The sequence below is a fragment of the Moschus berezovskii genome, chromosome 1 (assembly GCF_049115385.1).
Source record: "Moschus berezovskii isolate FMDL1 chromosome 1, NW_MosBer_1.0, whole genome shotgun sequence".
Lineage (NCBI taxonomy): Eukaryota > Metazoa > Chordata > Mammalia > Artiodactyla > Moschidae > Moschus > Moschus berezovskii.
The window spans coordinates 71848649-71867128 of NC_142460.1; the positions used below are offsets into that span (position 1 = coordinate 71848649).

At 37.6% G+C, this 18480-nt stretch overlaps 1 pseudogene; it reads left to right on the forward strand.

Moving 5' to 3' along the window:
* Window positions 1-14226, forward strand: part of LOC148778746 (ferritin heavy chain-like) — a 63771-nt pseudogene extending 49545 nt beyond the window's left edge.
* The last annotated feature ends 4254 nt before the right edge of the window (window positions 14227-18480 follow it).

The window sequence follows — 18480 nt, forward strand, 5'->3', positions numbered from 1 at the left end:
TCTGTCATCCCCATCTCCTCCCACCCCCAATCCCTCCCAGCATCAGACTCTTTTCCAGTGAGTCAACTCGTCGCATGAGGTGGCCAAAGTATTGGAGTTTCAGCTTTAGCATCAGTCCTTCCAATGAACACCCAGGATTAAAGGTATCTAAATAAAGACCTTATGGAGATGACAACATTTTGAGGAGGGAGATGATGAAATACTCATATAGAGTGAAGTAAAGAGTTAGTACACTGGATTTGGATTTGTCTTAAATTCCTCTGTTGTAAACAACTGACAACAACACTTAACCACTGCAGTTAATGAAGTAGTTCTTGTCAGAACACAACATAAATCATTTATGTTGGGATGTCAGCTTCTTATGTTTCCAGGCCCTTGTTATAAATTAAGGTTTTCACATAACTATAGTTTTTCGGGGCATCAGCTTTGGTACCCTCACATATGCTTTGCAAAATGTTGGCTCTGGGTCTGTGATGTAGCCGCTCTCTATTAACTTGTTTCTCTGTCCATGTCTACTAGTGGCTTTTTTCTTTTTGTGGTATCAAGGTCATCATCTTCATTATTATTACTATCAGTTTTGGTGGAACAATAGAGTAAGATATGTTTGTAATGTCTCTATTTTCCTGAAGAATGAGAATGAAAGGGGTGCACAGTTAACAGGAGATACGGAAGCAAAGAAGTTTTCTATGCAACACTACTAAATATATCCACCTTGCCCTCCTTCCTCACTGAAAACAGTAGGATTGGCACTACTGAAGTTAATTTTTAAATTCTGTACACTGTCTTCAAGCCAATCCTATGCTTGAAATAGAATGATATGCTGATAGATATACAGCTGTTTCTCTAAAACAACTCCTCAATTCACTTGCAAGTCAACTAATCCTTTGTCTCATTTTGTTTCTATTTTGAGGCCCCATTTGTCTCTGGAAGAAATTTTTGAAATACGAAGATAATCATAATATGCTTTTGTGAGGTTCAAATTCTACAAATTCTTTCATTAATGTCACAGAATTCATCTCTCCTAGTAGTTAAAGGGAGGGCATTTCAAATCTACAAAGGAGAAGTGAGTTGCAGAAAATAAGGGAGAATTTACAAAGAAAATTCATATAGTTCTAAATTTAAGTATGTATCCTGATTAACCTACACACCTACATTAAGTTCTTTCAAGCCTGAATTTAAACCTTTAAACAACTATTTTATTACATGGCTTTAACCTAAATTCTCCCTAAAGTTAATGAAATCTTTGAATCTTGAAAAAAGTGTGATATTTGAATGTAGTGTTCATTTTGCCATTTCAGTGTCTCTCTTCATTTTTTCTGGTAGTGTAGAAGGTTTGGCACTTCTGAGCTTGTCTAATTACCACTTTCTCTTGGCATTTAGCCCAGTTAATCTCATTTTATTTCCTTATACAGAACATCCTAGATAGAGTAGGCTTATTTTGAGATCTTTACAGTGAATAAATGAAATTCTTCTTAGGTGGCTGCTCTCATTTCTAAATCAACACCTTCTTTTTATAAGTCATCGATAAGAGAAACACATTTGGCCAATTTAAAAGAGGAAGTATGTGTTAGTCACTCAGTCATGTCCAACTGTTTGTGACCCCGTGGACGACAGCCTGCCAGGCTCCTTTGTCCATGGAATTGTCCAGGCAAGAATACTGAAATGAGTTGCCATTTCCTTCTCTAGGGGACCTCCCTGACCCAGGGTTTGAACCCTGGTCTCCTGTATTGTAGGCATTCTTTCCTGTCTGAGCCACTGGAAACACAATGACAATTTAGCAATTGTGTGTGTATGTGTGTGTCCATGAATGATGGGCCAGATAAGATAAAGGAAAGATTATCTCCAGGTGGAAGATTCTAAAGTCAAAAAGATCTTTTATTACAGTGGTTTTTCATAAACTTTAATAGCTCTCTTTTTTCATTACATATAAAATGTATTTCAGGAGTCCATATGAAGGACAAAAACAAAGCAAAACCTGTATATCTCAAACTACCCACAAGAAATGACTTTTTGTTAATATGAGTTTTATCATATGGTACCATGGTACCCACATGAAAATTTCTAGAAAAAAGACTTGAATTATAGAAATATAATGTGAAGACAGACATAATATCACCTACTTAATAATTTGTAGTGGCTGACATTAAACACACACACACATACACATACACTGAAACTTTTCCTTTTCAAATTCTTATACCAAAATGATTAATTTTGATAAGTGCCCAAGTATTTATTGAATTATAAAGTAAATAAGTGGGGACAGAAAATGTTTGAAAATAGGAAAAATGTCTATATTTTACCACAACTGAGTTTTATAAAAACATGTATTCATTTTTTCCTTGGCCTTTCATGAAGAAGCAAAGCTCAGTAGATACAGGGGCACATGTGGATTTATTATATAACTTTGGAATCATAGAAAATATTTTCCCATATTGTTTTCTGAAATGTTTAGCTCTGAGACATGTTGATTAACAAAAATAATTTAAATTTAAGACATATAGGTATGTTTCGGTAACTTGTTAGTTCTGAGGAAAAAGAAGCTCTAGGTAGATAGTTGAACACACATACATGTCCACACATGCAGAGAATTTCAATATATTATTTTTTGTTGATTAACTTCTGGGGCAAGTAATTTCAAAAGGTTTCTGTCTTAATATTCTGGGCATCTAAGGTTAATTATAGTGGGCTTTCCTTGTGGCTCAAACGGTAAAGAATCTGCCTGCAATGTGGGAGACCCGGGTTTGATCCCTGGGTTTGGAATATCCCCTGAAGAAGGGAATGGATACCCACTCCAGTATTCTTGCCTGGAGAATCCCATGGACAGACGAGCCCGGCAGGCCACAGTCCATGAGGTTGCAAAAAGTAGGACACGACTGAACAACTAACACTTTCACTTCAAGGTTAATTATTTTACAGTTGAAGTTATTATAAGGTTATGAAATTTCACAAATTATCATAGTAGTTTGTTTATCATGTATGGTACATAACCATGTCATATAATCTTCAGCATTTTCAGTGTAGAAAACAAAAGGAATTTTAATCCTGTGACATATATTTTGCTAGTATGAACTTGCACTACTGGTGGGTGGAGCAGTAGGTATAGTTGAAATAAGTGATGGGAGGAGATTGAAAAAGTCCAAAATGCTATGTAAAATGAAGCGGAATTCACATCTAGACCATTTCAGCAATTTTTACATTAAAATATCATCATTGTTTCTGCAAGGAGGAAAGATATGTTATTTTGAAGGCTCACTCTACTTTCAATGTAAGCTTTTCTAGGTGCAGATTCCACCCCTCTGACAGCACCACAGCACTCATTATGTACCGCAAGTCATCAAGCTGAGGTTAGGAGAGACAAAGCCTGTTCCCTGAAGCAATTTCTTTCAGCAGTGCTGCTGGAGCATAGTTCAGAATTATCTTTAATTCATATTAGAAGCTGGAGCCACTTGAACAAGCAGATGGAGTTTTGTTTTTTCCCCCTAGACCAGGAACTTGTCTGCTTCCTTCTTCCAAGTACATTCATCATCTTGGTTGCTATTTTGTCTAACCTTGTTCTGCCATTCTTTCCAATTACTCAGTTTAGTTTATCCATTCCAGGTTAGCTAATTGGCTTTGCTTAGCTCTCCTTTTCACACATTTCCATCCCATTCCATGTGTAATTCAAGTCCCATTAGCTCCCACTTCATTTAAACCAACATAGGGCTCCTGGGAGTAGTAGCGCTGCTGGAAACAGGTGCAATTGGCCAGATGTCTGCCTTGCCAAGAAGGAGGAGCAGACTGAGACAGCTCACTTGCCAAATTCAGACTGTGAGGCTGAGATAGCTAAATGGGTTAGAAGAGGGATAAACCTGGATTTAATTGTTATAGTCCTTCTGCTATTGGTTCCCTCTTAGACTCGAAATGCATATTCTCTTCAGGCTTAAAACCAACTTTAAGAAACAACCAAGATGCTTATAAAGCATGAGGCCACCACTATAGTATATGCTGCCAAGATATTGTTTGGTTCTATTTTGAAGGAAGTAAGACCCATTCTAGAGACTATTTGGCTGCCAAGTTGCCTCTGTGAACATTTATTTTCAAGCTATATTTGTTGCTCCCTATGTGAAGAAAGCTGATCGCCGAAGAATCGATGCTTTTGAACTGTGGTGTTGGAGAAGACTCTTGAGAGTCCCTTATACTGCAAGGAGATCCAACCAGTCCATTCTAGAGGAGATCAATCCTGGATGTTCATTGGAGGGACTGATGCTAAAGCTGAAGCTGCAATACTTTGGCCACCTCATGCGACGAGTTGACTCACTGGAAAAGACTCTGATGCTGGGAAAGGTTGGGGGCGGGAGGAGAAGGGGACGACGGAGAATGAGATGGCTGGATGGCATCACCGACTCTGTGGACATGAGTTTGGGTGAACTCCGGGAGTTGGTGATGGACAGGGAGGCCTGGCGTGCTGTGATTCATGGGGTCGCGGAGAGTCGGACACGACTGAGCGACTGAACTGACTGAACTGAACTGACTGACTCAAGACTGTCTCATGGTCTAACTCAAAGGGAACCCATTCTGAACTTTGAATTACCCCTGGATCTACTTTCTCCTTTATTGGCCAGGACTGCAAAACAGACAATCATGTAGATCTTGCCCACTGAAAATTCATGGTACTCAGTACCAAACAAGCTCTAACCCAGTGGGATTTTTCTTTTCATTTTTTCCAGCTTATTCCACACACATAAAATACTTTCAAATGCTACTCATTAAATCCAGATTCTGCCTACTTTATTTTGCAAAGATGATTGGACCTCTATTTCTTATTATCCATTAGCCACATATTCTTCCATATCTGACTTTGTTTCACATGATTCTGATGGTACTTAATTAAGGGACATTAGCCTTGTAAGTTCCATTTTGAGTTATTTTTTACTTTCAATCACTATTTCCCTGAACCTATGAACATTAAGTCCACATAAATCACCACAGAAGGTGGTTTTCTTTTTTATTTTTTTAATTTGGGCTTTTAAAATAGTATATTTTTGATTTTCATTTAATCCTCTGGTCTCATTTTTTCTTTTCTGTTTTTTCTTAATGCATTAATGCATTCTATATATCTTGGTATTATTCAAGACTCTCCCACTCTCTGATATTTCTATTTCATTTTCCGTCAAACTGATGGAGCTACATCCTACAGTAACTCCATACCTATGGCTCAATTTCAAAGCACTTATTCCAATAACATGCTTTTACTTTCACTGATTTTAGGACTAGTAAATTTGTAGGACCGGCTTCACAGGTTTTTGTTTTTCCAGTTCTCTGAGTTCAAGGGCTATTATTCTTTTATAATTTTTTCTGTATTATCTTAACTGTCTCACCCCTGTCATTATTCCTTTTTTTTAATCTCAACTTTTTTAGTTCTTCTGCTAAACATTCTGATCTGACTTATAATTAAGATACTCTTGAACTATTACAATGAATTCAACCTAAAAATAATTGATACTAACGACAACAGAAGCTAAATATCATGTAACATTTACTGTGATTCAGTGCATTTTGTCATTCAGGCTTCACAATATCCCTATGAAGTATTATTATCCCTATCTTATTTTAATTTTTAAAAATATTTATTTATTTGGCTGCATTGGGTCTTAGTTGCAGGATCTTTGTTCTTCATTTCAGCATGTGGGAACTAGTTCCTCAACCAGGAATACAACCCAGGCCCCCTGCATTGGAAGCATGGAGTCTTAATCACTGGACCACCAGGGAAGTCTCTATTATCCCTGTTGTAAAGATGATAATATCAGAGTATTGAGAAATTATGCAGCCTGTCGATTATTACAGAACTACTGAAAGATAGGACTTGAACCTAGAATTTCTGAGAAATTCATCTACTTTCCTTCTATGTCTGTGCTCATCAGCATAACATGTTTTTAGAACAGTAGAGGACATTGGTTGCCTAACAGCTTCCAGGAAAAAAAAAAAAAAGAAAGAAAAATCCCCACTTAACAATATGCTATCCACAAAAATTCATTTGCACCTATCTCACCAGACCCCTGGTTTTCTTTGTAAACTCACTCCTCCTTAGAAGTCCTCTGCGACTCTGGGTTTACCCTTAGAAACAATTGGTCATAAAGGAGAAACCAGATCAATCTTTAGAGAGAACACAAGTATGAGGGGTGAATTATTTCTCAAATAAAGGATCCTTGTTTTAAAGTATATGGGTAAAAATAGACACACTTCTTTTAATCTTGAATCCATCGGTTATTATATTACCATGCCCCAGTACTACAATTTTTTTAGTTTGTTAATCTCTTTACATCACCAATTTCATTGTGTCATTTTGTTTTCAAAAACGTAAACCTCCTTCCCTGCTTCCTGAAGAATAAAATTCAATGCTGGCCTATCACTCAAAATCATCATCTGCTGCTGCTAAATCACTTCAGTCGTGTCCGACTCTGTGTGACCCCATAGGCAGAAGCCCACCAGGCTCCCCCTTCCCTGGGATTCTCCAGGCAAGAACACTGGAGTGGGTTGCCATTTCCTTCTCCAATATGTGAAAGTGAAAAGTGAAAGTGAAGTCGCTCAGTCATGTCCGACCCTTAGCGACCCCACGGACTGCAGCCCACCAGGCTCCTCCATCCAGGGGTTTTCTAGGCAAGAGTACTGGACTGGCTTGCCATTGCCTTCTCCAAAATCATCTGCAAACCATGCATAACTTTCCCTCTACTATTCTCCCAGTATACACTTACCACCTTAACCAGAGTATTCTTGCCTTTTTCCTAATAACGTATCTTTTTCACTCTAATCCAAAAACGTGGTATGATCCCAACTCTGTATGTTGAAATTCTACTTGTTTTCTAAGAGTTAGATCATAGTTTTATGCTTCTCATCCCTTAGCCAGAAATAAGCTTCCTCATTTCTCAATCCTTATTGTACCCTGTAATTCTCTTATTGCATTATCACATAGTGGTTTGACTTTTGGTTTTCTCTTTATGTACTTTTCTTTTTGGTTTTTCTTTTAATTTTATTCACTTTTAGTTGTGCTGGATCTTTGTTGCTGCCTGGGGTTTACCCTACTTGTGGTGAGTAGGGGCTACTCTCTAGTTGCGGTATGTGGTCTTTTCATTGCAGTGGCTTCTCTTGTTGCAGAGCATGGGCATATGGCTCCTGGGTGCTACAGCACAGGCTCAATAGTTGTGGCACATGAGCTTAGTTGCTCCGTGGCATGTTCCCTGCTGTTGCTGCTGCTGCTGCTAAGTCGCTTCAGTCGTGTCTGACTCTGTGAGACCCCATAGATGGCAGCCCACCAGGCTCCCCTGTCCCTGGGATTCTCTAGGCAAGAACACTGGAGCTGGTTGCCATTTCCTTCTCCAAGGCGTGAAAGTGAAAAGTGAAAGTGAAGTCACTCAGTCGTGTCTGACTCTTAGTGACCCCATGGATTGCAGCCTACCAGGCTCCTCCGTCCATGGGATTTTCCAGGCAAGAGTACTGGAGTGGGTTGCCATTTCCTTCTCCAGCATGTTCCCTGATCAGGGATCAAATCCATGTCTCCTGCATTGGCAGGTGATGTCTTTACCACTGAGCCACCAGGGAAGTCCTACTTTTCTTATCATTGCTAAAGGATTGTGAATCATTAATATAAAGGATCAGCATCACACACTTATTTGTATTTTCCCAAAGTTAGCAGTAGATTACTTACAAGTAAATGTTTATTGTTGATACTATACATAATAAGTGGTATCATTAGTAACTCAATAATATGCTTTGATGAAAACTCCAAACTTGTCATCACATGATGTTAATCAGTTAGCAATTAAGAAATTCAACACTGGCATACTGTATGATATCTAATTTCAATCTTCAAACAACTGGCATGGTAGGTATTCTGACTCTTATTTTACAGGTAAGGAAACTAAGTTTGAAGATCCAGAGAGAAAATGTCAGAGTTTAGACATTCCTGACTCCAAAGCTATATTCTACTAGTCTTCGTTTTTTACATCCATAGCTATTTATCAGTAATACTCATTGAAATGTCTCCTAAGCTAATTCTTTCTTCTGTGTTCCCTCCTTTACCTTTTAATTATAATCTCTTATCAATTCATAAATTGATTTCTAGAATACGCTCTTAATGGATTCAATTCAGTCGCTCAGTCATGTCGAACTCTTTGTGACTCCAAGGACTGCAACAAGCCAGTCTTCCCTGTCCATCATCAACTTCCAGAGTTTGCTCAAACTCATGTCCATTGAGTCAGTAATGCCATCCCATCATCTCACTCTCTGTCATCCCCATCTCCTCCTGCCTTCCATCTTTCCCAGCATCAGGGTCTTTTCCAATGAGTCGGTTCTTCACATCAGGTGGCCAAAGTATTGGAGCTTCAGCATCAGTCCTTCTAATGAATATTCAGGACTGGTTTCCTTTAGGATTGTCTGGTTTGATCTCCTTTTGATCTCCTTAATGGACTGCTTCCCTACAAAATTTCCAGCATTATATACTGCTTCCTAAACACAGTCCCCTGACTCATTTTCCCTAAAATTTTCTACTTTTCCCATATCTTTTCCTAGTCAACTAGCTACAAAATAAGTTTGAATAATTTTTTCAATGATTAATTTTGCTATGTTAAAAAGGAGAATAATAACAGTTTGACTCATAAAATTGCTGGTGTGAAATGGATGCTAAAAGTATGCTATGCTCATAGAATATTTAATATATTTTAGTTTTTATTATCATGTACATCAAATTTTAGAAATGCCATGTTTAGCATAATTTTACAAAGAAAGAAAATGAGATACAGACAAGAGATTTGCCTGAAAACAACCAGAAAGTTAGGATCAGGTCTAAGAGTAAAATCCTGACCCAACACTAATTTCTTTTACTATACAAAAATTTCTTGACTCATCTTACCTACCTTTCTCACTGTCACGTATCTTTTATTTCACAACAGAGTACACTCATCTGTACAATTTAATTTTGTCATTTCTTCTTTGAAAACCTTCTAATCTATTTTAGTTATCAGTTCTCTCCAACTCTTAGGTCCTGTTCAAGTAACACTTGCTTTCGGATATTTTCCACAAAAATGTTAAGTCATACCTATCTTCTATGCATTATTCTTTGAAGTTTACTTATACATTTTTCATTTATCCTATGATTTTTATCCTATAAATGTTTCATAGTATGTGATAGTGATTTTAAGTTTACATAAGGAGCTTTTAGCACCCAAAACTGGTTGAAGTTAAAAGGATTATTTGATGTCCTGTCTTGCTGATTCTTAACTATCATCGCAAACAAGACTTGGTTTGTTATTGCACATGTTATTCTAGACTATTTTGGAGTAGGCATATTTGAGTTTCTGGGCTTTTATATGGTTTTTCCAGTAGTCAAATGTGGAGATGAATGTTGGGCCATGAAAAGGCTGAGCGCTGAAGAATCAATGCTTTCAAATTGCGGTGCTAGAGAAGACTCTTGAGAGCCTCTTGGACAGCTAGGAGATCAAACCAGTCAATCTTAAAGGAAATCAACCTTAAATAGTCATTGGAAGGACTGAAGTTGAAGCTCCAGGACTTTGGCAACTCAGTCAGTGAAATCTGACTCATTGGAAAAGACCCTGATGCTGGGAAAGATTGAGGGCAGGAGAAGAGGGAGACAGAGGATGTGATGGTTGGATGGCATCACCAACTTAATGGACATGAGTTTGAACAAACTTTGGGAGACAGTGAAGGGCAGGGAAGCCTGGTGTGCTCCAGTCCATTGGGTTACAAAGAGTCAGACACGACTTAGTGATTGAGCAACAACAAATAAGAATGTGTGAGAGATATTTTCTCAATGCTGTTTTCTGCAACTGTTCAAAATTCAAACTTTGAGTTCAGAGTTGACATCAACTCTCTTGCTAAAGCTCAATTTACTGCCTTTCCTAATTTTTTACTTCTCTGGAGATTTGTGTAACATTGAAATATGAAAATGCTTGTCCTCCAAAATATATTTTCCAAAGTGGCCCAAGATTACTGCCAGGTTTCCCAGGATTTTTTCTTTCATATCTCAATGCACTGCCCTCATACATTCTCTCTTCATTTTATCTTTGCCTGAGACAGTGGAAGAGTTATAATAACTACCCTGAAGTTTGGGGCAACTGCCAGTTCAAGTTATCCTCCGAGTTTTGCTGATTAACCATTTTATGCTGACTGTGGGTCAGCACACGACTACACAGTCAATAGCAGCTGAAGGAAAGTCATAATAGCTATTACCTATGGTAAAATAGATCCCATTTTCCATTTATAGACCCATTACTTTCGTCTGTAAACCGCTGTTAAGAACTTGTACATTTATTTTCATTTTCTGCCTATACTAGCTCTTGGAATAAGCAATTATTCAAGTTTTGAATAAGAATATTAAATACTAGCATTATCTTTCAGTATGGGCAATTTTAAATGTAATTTATTACATGAGATTTTAAAAATAAATATGAAATGACTTTACAATCAGAACAAAACTATTTTAATTTTGATAAAACAAGTCTTTTCCATATTATTCTCTAGTTGAAGTAGTATTTCATGTTATACATTTTAAATATATCTCCATGGTTTTTACTTGTTGAAGTATTTTAAAAGATATCTCCTTATACAAAATGTAATATATTAGCATTTGATAAAATTTCTCATTTTCATCACTTTTAGTCTTGACAGGATAAGGCTTGGAAATTTTAAATAGAGACATCTTTATGGCCACACTGTTTTATGGTCCCAAGACACCCCACTAATTGCTCCAGTGTCATTCATCTCCTAATTGGAAAAGTATTTAATGTCCAGAAAGAGAAATCTACTGAGTTGCCCATGTATACTTTTTAATTAATGGCAGAGAAACATATCCTGAAATAACTTTCAATTACAAAAGTAGATGATTCACAGAAAAATTGATTTTTAATTTCTTAAATCTTAACTGTTAGACATAGGCAGACTTGGAAAGACTGTAGGATGCTTCCTAAAAATTAGATCTATTTTAAAAGGAGATAAAAGTTTGACTAGCCTCTGAAAGAAGGTTGATGTGAATAGTAAAACTAAGTGGAGATGTGGACCCAGTGCCCCAACTTCTGGGCCAAGAATTAGAGGAGCAAAGGTATTAGATACTCTAAGAGGTGAATAGGAATCCAAGAGCATAGAATATCTCAGAGAAGACTAGAAAGACTACTAGCATCTTAGACAACTTCTTCAACTGAGATGATAAAGCAATGGAATTGCAAGTGCTGAGAGATGGGAATGGTGAGCAGACTCTCAGGCAGCATATTAGGGTCAGCACCTCCTTCTGTGGAAAAGGGAAATACCTGAATTATTTCTACAACATCTGAGGGAACCTTGAAAGTGACTGAAAGAGAGCCACCAAGTTCGGAGCAGTTTCAGATAGTGAATGTAGAATAAACTTGGACACCACATCTAGCAACAGTGCATGCAAATATATGACAATAAGAACCAAGTGGGGCGTTACCCCAGTGGAGGCTACGGATGGAGGATAATTCTGGATCCATATCCCTCTTATGCAAGAGAGTCATACACAATCACTTCCAGAGAGCTCCCCACAGCAAAATGCTAAGTTAACTGAATGATACTGTTAACCTTGATATGACTGTGTTTACTTTCAACGGGTAAGAATAACACTGTGTCTCTGAAAATGTCATCTCTAGAGAAGTAAAACAGTTTTGTTCAATTTATTTGTGACCACAGAAACAGAATTACTGTAAATCTAATGTAGCTGAAATCCCAGAGCCTCTCTCTTGCTCAAGCCTCTTCCAAAGCTCCAAGAAGAGCTCTAGCAATGCTTTTGTAAAATTTGCAAAAGACAATTTTAGCCACAATGGCATAAGACAATTGCCTCTTTCCACTTTGACTTTCCTTTGAGCACATGTCCCCTCCTGGCCCAGAATCCAATTCAATTAAGGGTGAATTCAATTAAGTGGAAATTGCATTGGAGATACATTTAGTTTAGGCTTAATGAGATTTATGGATGTGGTTCAGGTTCTCTTCCATGAAGGGTTAAGTTAGTGCTGGTCTCTAATAATGCATGGTTAGAAGTCATATTGTGAGATGAATGAGTCCTACACTACACACTATAAATATGTGGGCTATGGAGGAGAAACAGGTAAATATTTAAGGAGAAGACTCAGTTCTCCCTTCTGCTTATTCAGTGAAAATATTCTATTACTATAAATGTATTTGCATGATATAAAAATGATTAGAATTCCAAATTTTTAAAGAACAAACCAGTAGGTATACCATAGAGTATGTCAGTGTATAAAGAATCATGTATTTTTCACCCTTTTATAATAAATTGCACTTCAACATTGCATTTCTCGTTGAGTTGCAAAACTGGAACTTTTATAAACTATAATAAGTATTTCAATCACGTAGACAAAAAGCCTAAGTTTTTTGTTTTTTTTTCTGTACTCTCTACAGAAAATGGTATAAAGCCAAAGATGTATGAAGAAGCTACAAAACTGTACAACTAATATTTTAGGAAAAAGTATTATATTGGTATGTCAATTTATTAGTAGAAGTAATTTGTTATTACTTTCCTGAATTTTATAATGCCTGTGTCATGTACCAGATTTAATTTTTTTTTAAATTTTGTGAATTTCTTTTTGTTCTAAATAGTTATATGCCCAATTTTGTATTCTTAAGTTTGTATTCTTTTTTTCTCAAATACCCCTGTTCCCAATTATATACACTTCAAGCCTTCTAAACCTTGACGAGTAATATCATACTTTCTACTGATACTTGAATGTACCATGAGATACCTCCTGTACCATGAGAACAGGAATTGTTTTTCTTTGTTCACTGTTCTATGTCAAAACCCATACAGGATCTAAAGGATAAAAGGTACTCAATAAATATTTATGAAATAAATACTGGTCACTGTTTAAATCATGCTTCCAAGATGAAGAAGTCTAATGTTTACTTTGTTCTTATTCAATAGACTTGCTCCACTCAGTTTCCTGTATTAATTTTTTCTGACAAATATCATGATGTTTATATAGAAAAGTTGTAATAAGAAATTCCTTGCAAAACTCTAGCATTTTACAAAGGATTTACTTTCTGCAATGGTCATGGATTCAGTTTAGAAGATATGCAAACACAAGACACCCAGGAAAGTATAAGGTGAGGAAAAGAAAAAGGAAAAAAAGAATAAACACAAAACAGGACAAATTATTACAAGTGACCTGATAAAGATGAGAAAGAACAAGAGTTGAATGTGGAAACATGGCTGAACTCAGTTTTTCTTTTCACCTTAAGAGAAACACAAATATATATATATATATATATATATATGGACTTCCCTGGTGGCTCAGATGGTAAAGCGTCTGCCTACAAAGCGGGAGACCTGGTTCGATCCCTGGGTTGGGAAGATCTCCTGGAGAAGGAAATGGCAACCCACTCCAGTATTCTTGCCTGGAAAGTTCCATGGACGGAGGAGCCTGGTGAGCTACAGTCCATGGGGTCGCAAAGAGGCAGACACGACTGAGCGACTTCAATGTCATGTCATACGTATGTATGTAGCCAGCCCTCGTCACCACCTGACAGCGCCCTCCGACCGGCCCAAGCTCCCCGCCCCACCCCAGCGCCGCGCAGCCGCCGCCGCCGCCACCACCGCCCCGTCTCAGCCGCCTCCATGCCGCCCGCACGGCCTCGCAGGGGCGCTGGAACTGCCACCAGGCCTCGGAGGCCGCCATCAGCCTCCGGGTCAACCTGGAGCTCTACGCCTCCTGTGTCTATCTGTTCGTGTCGTACTGTTTGGACCGCGATGATGCGGCTTTGAAGAACTTTGCCAAATTCTTCACCAATCTCATGAGGAGAGAGAACACGCTGAGAAACTGATGAAGTTGCAGAACTGGAGAGGCGGCCGAATCTTCGACGGATATCAAGAAACCAGAGCCTGGTGACTGGGAGAATGGGCTGAATGCAACGGAATGTGGGCTGCGCTTGGACAGAAGTGTGAGTCAATCACTACTGGAACTGAGCAAACTGGCCGCTGAAAAAAATGATCCCCACCTATGAGATTCCATTGAGACTCATTACCTGAATGAACAGTTGGAAGCCATCAAAGAACTGGGTGACCATATAACCAACCTGCGCAAGATGGGGGCCCCTGGATCTGGCACGGCGGCGGACCTCGTTGACAAGCACAGCCTGGGACGCAGTGAGAGCCGAGCCTCAGGCTGGCTTCCCACAGCCACAGGGGTGACTTCCCTGGTCACCTAGGCAGTGCATGCATATTTGGGTTACCTTCACCTTTTCTATAATTTGTAACAAAACATCTACTTAAGTTCTTTCTTTAGTACCATTCCTTCAAAAAAGTAATTTGGTACCCCCCCTATATATATATACTATAATATATAATAATATTAATAATAATTATTATAATCAGGTTTCAATTTATCCAAATAGCCAATGTATGCTATATTCTGCAGATAGATGTTTGAAAACTACCATCTACAGCTTTAAATACTATTTACTGAGTGACAAAAATACCAAGAGGGATAAATAGTTAAAAGGGCAGGCCAGCTCATTTTATGAAGAGGTGTAAAGAAGCATGAACCACATGTTGCAAAACCGAAATGCTAAATGAAACAGTGATGTGTGGGAACTGGGCTGCAGATGTTAGGATGTTACTTGTTGAGACTGGGCTCAGTAGACTAGACTCAACAAACCATGAAAGTTTAAAATTTAGAGGTTCTGATACTATTAAAATATTATGACTTAGAACTTTAAACTTTAAAATAGTAGCTCCCATTTGTTCAATTCTAATTTGAGATTATGCTCTGAATATGCTCTTTTTTTTCTATAATAGTGATGATATTAGACACAAATTCACACAAATAAAATTATTTAAAATTTTAAAAACTGACTTTCTAAGTTGCTAGAGTAAATTGGTTCATTTCCTTCTCCTATCCCAGGCTTCTTAAAGTTAGTCTGTATGTCTATGTATCACTTTTCTGGTGCCAAAAATAGTGTCTATTGCTTAAGTAAACCTGTATGTGTTAGTAGAATCATACACAGAGACTCTCTCCTTCTCCCCATCTCTTTCTTTTTCAAATCTCATATTTTTATGTATCTGTCTGGTAGTGTTTATGAAGTTCTGGCTTTGCATAATTTTTATTGAAAAAAATATGGTTGATATACAATATTGTGTCAGTTCAGTTCAATCGCTCAGTCGTGTCCCTGTGACCCATGGACTGCAGCACGTCAGGCCTTCCTGTCCATCACCAACTCTTGGAGTTTACTCAAACTCATGTCCATTGAGTCGGTGATGCCATCCAACCAACCTTCTCATCTTCTGTCATCACCTTCTCCTCCCGCCTTCAATCTTTCCCAGCATCAGGGTCTTTTCCATTGAGTCAGTTCTTCACATCAGGTGACCAAAGTATTCCACTTCAGATAGATAGCATAGTGATTCAGTATTTTTGCAGATTATATTCCATTATAGATTATTAGAAGGTAATGGGTATAATTCTCTGTGCTAACATGTAAATCCTTGTTGCTTATCTATTTAATATATAGCAGTTTGTGTGTTAATCCCATACCCCTAGTTTGTCCCTCCCACCTTCTCTCTCCCCTTTGGTAACCACAAGTTTTATTCTCTATGTCTGTGAACCTGTTTCTGTTTGCTTAATTTAATTCTTTTCCAAGTAGAAATCTTTCCAATGATTTATTTTGCTACTTTGGATAGTTTAACCCATCTATAACCAATTATTCCTTAAATCTTTGGTTATACAGTGATTCAAATCAACCTTGATTACACACACACACACACACACACACAAACAGAGAAACAGTCTAATCATGAACTATTGGGAATCCATAGGTTAGCTTATTTCTGCTTCAGTAAAATATGACTTAATAAAATGGAGATAATACCATCTACTGCTTCCAGGTCTCAAATGCAAATCAGGCAATGTCAAAGTACAGTATTTAGAATTTTGTGAGAATAAAGCTGCATAATATTTGAGACATCGCTATTGATGATTAAGTTACAAATAAGCTTTAGACTTTACTGAACATCAGCTATATTCTCAAGACATACAGTGTGCTAAATACATTACAGTCATTTTTACATTTTATCCTGAGAACTCTGAAATGCAGGCATTATTATTGACCCTGTTTTACTAAAAAATAAATTGAATATGAGTTTGAAATAGTCTGAAGATATAGCAAGTAAATTTTAGATACAGTAATTGAAAGCTGGTCAACCTAATTTCAAAGAATAATTTATTAATTGTTTCCCAACTTAAGATGCCCAGGTGAATTCAATTATTTCAGTAGTTATATTATTATCTTAATGTAAATTAGAAAAAAAGTAGCACACTTAAGATATCACAGATGTGATTTTTAAGACTGAGATTATCATAGGCATTTAATTTTAAAAGGTGAATTAATTTCAATATAAATATTAGATAATAGTAAAGATGATACCCAGATCAGTTCAGTTCAGTCACTCAGTCGTGTTTGACTCTTTGCGACCCCATGAACTACAGCATGCCAGGCCTCACTGACCATCAGCAACTCCCGGAGTCTACCCAAACTCATGTCCATTGAGTCAGTGATGCCATCCAACCATCTCATCCTCTGTCGTCCCCTTCTCCTCCTGCCCTCAATCTTTCCCAGCATCAGGGTCTTTTCAAATAAATCAGCTTTTTGCATCAGGTGGCCAAAGTATTGGAGTTTCAGCTTCAAAGATGACATCCAGATATGGCAAAATTAGGAAAGTGGTATTTGATTTATGGAACTTTAGGAAATTCTAGAATGACCTGTTGTTCATCTCCAGTCACTAGCATTACTAGGAGGGTTCTATTTAGAACTGGTACCAGGGGACATTGGTGAGTTTATAGTTAATATGTATTATAATCCAGAAACAGCTTATTAGAGTTGTGTTCTCATGATGCTCTTGGGTTACCATAGAACCATTCTCTATGTATTTAGAATTCATTTCCTCTTTTCAAATTTATCTGACTTATGTTCATTATTTAAATGTCATGCTGCCTGGGAAACTATCAAACAAGTTTCTTCTATAAGTTAACTTTTTACTGTAACAGCAGTATCTATTACCCAAAACCATTCTTTCAGGCATTGTGTCACAGCCAGAATGTTATTTATGAGTAGGAAGGCTGGGTCCTTCTGATGCTTCCTAAATCATGCCAAGTAATAGTTATGTCAAACTGGTTGTAAAGGTGACTATCCTTTCTTTACCAATAGAAGTCATGTCACTTTGAGGTATATGTTTGTTTTATCTCAGGACAAATAAAATTTTTCCACTTAAATAGGAAGCAAAAGTTTAACAACAACTTCAAACAATTATTTATTTTTGTCATGTCACCTATTATGAAGATATATTGAGCATCAGTTGTGTACCATCCATGTTTTTAGGCAGTGAGGATACAAAGTAGGCACAGTCCTTACTCTTAAAGTGAACTGAAAATAGCTCAGTCATGTTCAACTCCTTGCTACCACATGGACTATACAGTCCACGGAATTCTTCAGGCCAGAATGCTGGAGTGGGTAGCCTTTCCCTTCTCCAGGGAACCTTGCCAACCCAGGGATCAAACCCAGGTCTCCCACATTGCAGGAAGATTCTTTACCAGCTGAGTGACTAGAGAAGCCCAAGAATACTGGAGTGGGTAGCCTATCCCTTCTCCAGTAGATCTTTCTGACCCAAGAATCAAATCAGGGTCTCCTGCATTGCAGGCAGATTCCTTACCAACTGAGCTATCAAAAAGTCCATATATATATATATAATTGAATGAGTGATGTGTGTTTGTTCTGAGATGAGATGGAGTAAGAGTATGAGAAGTAATCAGGACTAGAGGCGAAATATATAGATGACTATGTTGTAAGGCTATAGCCTTATGCTGGCAAGCCTGATATGTCTCTTAGTACAGAAAAAAGGCGTTATCTCATCCAGGCCAGGGATGCTTAGAGAAGGCTTCCTGAAGGAGGCATGGTTTGAGTTGAATCTTCAAGAAAAAGTAAGAGTTAGCCAAGAAAACAAGGAAAAAGTTCATTCAAAGAAGAGGGAAAAGAATATGCAAATAGATGGAAGACAAAAAGCTGTCACCTTTGGGAAAGAACAAATAGGTTCATGTGGTAAAGTTTATCTTGAGCTGGGATTTAAACCTACACTCTTGTTTTCTACACTGTGTGATGCTATATACTCCTGATAGGCTACAGCCTTGGAGTATGCAATCAACTCAGAAGATGCATGCTTGACACAGAGACACATGATTATTAGTAAAAAACTGATGAAGCCAACTACTGCATTTAACTAATAGCTCACTATTTAGAATCCTGAATCCTTCAGAAGTATGCTAATTTAAAATGCAATGACTTGATGACATAAAGCAAGATCTTCTAGGACCCACCTCCTAGAATAACGGAAATAAAAACAAAAATAAACAAGTTAGGACCTAACTAAACTTCAAAGCTTTTGCACAGCAAAGGAAACTACAAGCAAGGTGAAAA